This window comes from Pteropus medius, unplaced genomic scaffold (genome assembly GCF_902729225.1).
Source record: "Pteropus medius unplaced genomic scaffold, Ma_sr-lr_union100, whole genome shotgun sequence".
Classification (NCBI taxonomy): domain Eukaryota; kingdom Metazoa; phylum Chordata; class Mammalia; order Chiroptera; family Pteropodidae; genus Pteropus; species Pteropus medius.
Window position 1 is genome coordinate 13,413,639 of NW_024352787.1, and position 4,550 is coordinate 13,418,188.

General features: G+C 38.8%; 1 pseudogene; it reads left to right on the top strand.

The window, feature by feature from the left end:
• Window positions 1-1,257: 1,257 nt before the first annotated feature.
• Window positions 1,258-1,376, top strand: LOC120591877 (uncharacterized; annotated as a pseudogene).
• Window positions 1,377-4,550: the final 3,174 nt, after the last annotated feature.

A 4,550-nucleotide genomic window follows, 5' to 3' on the forward strand; every position in this document is an offset into this window, starting at 1 on the left:
AGAGGTCAATTAGAGAAATTTTTAATTTTGATTTGTTCCACTAAAAGTTTTTGAGGTACCTGATTTTGTACATAATTTATTCCTTTTCAGGTAAACTCTGGTAAGCAGAAGGAAAAGGGGAACAAACACTTTATATAACCCATAGCGGCTATTTGCTCTCTTTAGGTTCCTGGGGAAAAAGAGCTAAGGACTCAAGTTCTAAAAGCTTTAGCCTGAAAGGAAGCTATCACTCAGAAATGAAGGATTAAGTCAGGGCAACAAAACAGAATGTAAAAAACAAAAACAAAAACAAAAACAAACCAAAAAAAAAAAAAAAACCCCAGACAAACAGGACTACTCAATCCATAGATTCCAAAAGACATACGTGGGGTGGAGCATAAAAGGATGGGAACCTATTTTAGGGTCTACCTCCCCTTGTCCTTTGACCCTTTCCTCTACTTTAAGCATGTGGCTCTCATATTTTGAAGCAGAGCCTATGAGTTCTTAGATGCAGGGAGATCATTAGAGTTTCTCCATGGAAAGTATGGGCACAGCGTTCAGCTGTGACAGCAGACTCCTGGAGTGGCCTTGGCCCGCTGTGGAGTATTTGTAGGGCCTTGCAGCAATCTAAAGGCATGCAGAATTCTAGCCCCACCTTGGACCATCTCCAGAATATTAGGAGCTCAACCTGAACAAGGAGAGCAAAGGAGTCTTAAGATTCTACTGAAAAGATCTGGGGCTGTTGACCATGACTCACTGTTTGTATTGAGAGCCATGTTGGTCCAGGCTGATAAGGAAGGAGACGACTCTCAAGGCTAGTCGACTATGGAGCTAGTCGAGACTGTTCAAGTTCCAAAGTAACCAAAAAAAGGGAAAAGTGATATGCTGCAGGGTCTACCCAAAGTTAAGGCCCAGGAATTAAGTAGAGGCAACTCAGATAAGCAAAAGGCCAATTTACCAATTTTAGGTCATAAAATTGGATCCTGGAGTCTTAAACTTTGCAACTTAGAAACAAGATAATGCTAGGTAGGCATCAGGATTCTTACAATGCATGTTAAAAAGAATCGACTTGAACAAATATTTTTTGAACCATTATTAAGCACGGAAAAGTAGGGAGAAGGGGAAATGTTTTATTGTTTTATTTGTTTTTTAAGCAGAACCTTTAGAACTACCCAACTCTACTTTGACCATTTGGTAAAAGTGTGTGTGCAGTGTGTGTGTGTGTGTGTGTGTGTGTGTGTGTCTTAATTGGGAGCATAAAAAAATTAGGTATATTTTGTCTATGGCCATGCCACCCTGAACGTGCCTGATCTCGTCTGATCTCGGAAGCTAAGCAGAGTCGAGCCTGGTTAGTACTTGGATGGGAGACCACCTAGGAATACCTGGTGCTGACGGCATTAATACAAAAAAAAGTTAGGTATATTCCATGAAAGAACATCCTAATAAAAGTGGAAGGGAATAAGAACTCCAGAATTTGAGTGTTATTGCCTGTATATTCTCTACCCAAACAGCTCAATAGGCAGATGAATTCTTTAAAGATCAATTATGCCATTAAATCCATTCGTACATCTACATACTCTAGTTCTGCAATATTTCTTATTGCAAGTAAATTCATATTCAAAATATAGAAACTGTCTTCAGTCTCATTAAAAGAATAAAAATAGTTGAAAGCTCACTAACTTGAAACAAAGCATCAACACTGGAAAAAACCCAGTGGTATATGCTGTATTTTCAGACTTGAACCATTAGAGCCATCCAGCTCTACATGAACTAATTGGCGAAAGCTAAGGTTTCCAGTGTGGACAATGGTGTCTGTGAGTAAAGCCCTTTTCATTCAACAGCCTGCTCACCTGAGAGCAAAGACTATCAGTCCACAGCCCTGCCTGTTCCACTCAACACAGAATGTCAGTTAGAAGAGCCCTCCTTGCATTGCAGCAGAAGAAAGTCACACTAGCTACTCAGTCTTTCTATCTTATATGTGAATAGACAATTTAGAATTGCCAGGCACAGGAATAAAACCTGTAACAAGAAAGAGAAACCAAGACAAATAATCAGAAAGACAGAAATAATTCAGGAAACAGAGCAATTGTAATTAAAATCCTCAGAGAAATTAGCTATTCATAAGCCAAGGTTAAGTTACCATAAATAAGGATCAATCAGAAAACAGAAAGACCTATTAGAAATTATTAGTAACTGACATAGAAAAAAACAATAGAATGAAAAAATCAAGAAAATTTCTGATCTTAGAACAAAAAGACAAAGAGAGAGAGAGAGAAAAATGAGATAAAGGTTGAAATAATTTTATGTTTTGTGTATTTTATTTACCCTTCCCATACACGCGCGCACACACACACACATACACACACACACACAAAGTTGAGACAAGACAAAATCATCAAATCTAACATTCGACAATCAATTCGAGAGAGGACAGAGACCTTGAAGAAGAGGAAATTAGCAAAGAAATAGTGAAAAGTTTTTAAAGCCAAGAGATCACAAATGTTTAGGTTGAAAGGATCTATTAAATGTCCAGTTCAAGAATTTAAATATACCTATTCTTAAACATGTTACTATGAAATTTCAGAACACCAAGTGTAAAGAGAACGTCTTAAAATCTTCCAGAAAGTTAAAAAAAGCTAATCACAAAAGAACAAGCCAGGCTAGCATCTTATTTCTCATTAGGAACAGTGGGGATGGAGCTACACTTTCAAAGGTCTAAAGAAAAATAATGTTCTGTTGTGGCAACATTATATCTTGAAGTATTAATCTGTATATTTCCTGCGTGTTTCTTTCCTTCTTCACTTAATCACTTGAACCCCTAGGGTCTTTTTTTCCCCCACTCAGTTCTACTCAGATAGGCATAAGTCACTCACTTTGGAAGCAGCAAAAAAACTACAAAATTAAAAGGAAAAAAAGTCTTTAGACAAAGGACCAGACAGAAAGATGTATCTTCATGCTCGCAGAACTAGTGTTTCTACTCCAAAGACTCGATAAAATATGGACTGGGGAAGGGAAGAAAAAGGCAAAGGGACCACTTCAGAAAGGAATGAAGAAAATGCTCTAAATTTAAGAGGGGAATTGGTGGGATGGAGAAGTCTTTCTTCATAGATACCAGTCGGTTGCCTAGAAACTGATCTGGTGCTGAGCTGTCCACACCTGTAGCAGTCTGAAGTGAAGAACTCTGATCTGATAGTGGTCATCATCCATTGAGTGTCCAGTTCGATGGGACACTCATTAGTATGAACGGACTGTCCACAGTCTGATGGTATACACTCAAGACATTTTGTGAAATGTCGGTGACATGAATAGAAACTATATTCCTCTGATTAAGACAGGGCTAGGCAAAACCCGTTAAAAATTGCCCTGTTCCAGTTACATTTGAATACTGTACCAGCCAAATAATGAAATGCATTGACAAACAGATATTTTGAGACATTTATATCTTAGTTTTATACCATCTTTTGGAAGTTTCTTGATCTATTTTACCAAAATGAGGGAGGGAACCAAGAAAGAAGAAGATATGGAATTTAGTATGCAGTAGATATAATATAAAATAGCAATGAAGAAAAGTCCTAATATTCTCAGAATTTTAGCTATGGTGCAAGTCTAGAAAATAAGCAATTCTTCTAGGAGCAGGAGGATGGAAGTCTTTGGAAAGGAGGGAGATCTCTGGGAAGGTGGCCTCTATTAAAAAGGTGATCTTGATTTAAAATGATGGTGTATGGACCGAATGTTTGTGTCTCCCTCAAAATTTACATGTTGATTTTGTAATGTTTTGGTATTAGAAGTTGCAGCCTTTTGGAGGTAATTAGAATTAGATGAGGTCATGAGGGTAGAGGCCTGATGAATGGGATAAGTGCCTTTGTAAGAGTCATAAGAGCTTGCTCCTCTCTTTTTGCTCTCTACCACGTGAGGATACAACAAGAAGTTTCAGTCTGCAACCTGGAAGAGGGTCCTTACCAGAACCCAACCCTACTGGCACCCTGATCTTGGCTTTTTCAGCCTCCAGAACTGCGGTAAATAAGTTTCCATTATTTAAGCCACCCAGTCTATGGTATGCTGTTATAGCAGCCTGATGGTATAATGAAATAGATGATGTACTGGGAAGAATTTTTCTAAGCCAGTAGTTTAAGAAAAATCAGAATGAGTTTAGGAGGAGCTGTCTCTCGTGTCTTATAATGCCACTGATTTCATCATGAGAGCTGTACCCTCACGACCTAATTCCACTACCAAAGGCCCCATCTGCTATTGCCATCTCACTGGGGATTAGTGTTTCAACATATGAGTTTGGGGGGGGAAACAAAAATTCATTCCATAGCATCAACTGTAGAACTGGGCAAAATGAGCTCTGAGTATCTTTTGTGGAGGGAGACAGAGAGCCTTGAACAATATAAGAAACAGGCATTGGAAAGAGATATGAGAATTCCAGGGCCCAATAAGGAGCTGGGTGCCCCTTTGTTATTACTAAGGTCATCATTAAAGGCGAGGCTGGGTTGTGGGGAGAAGCCCCTGAGGGCTTTTTTTCTGTCCTAAGGACTTAGGTGGCTCTCTTTCTTCTGTGGACACAAAGT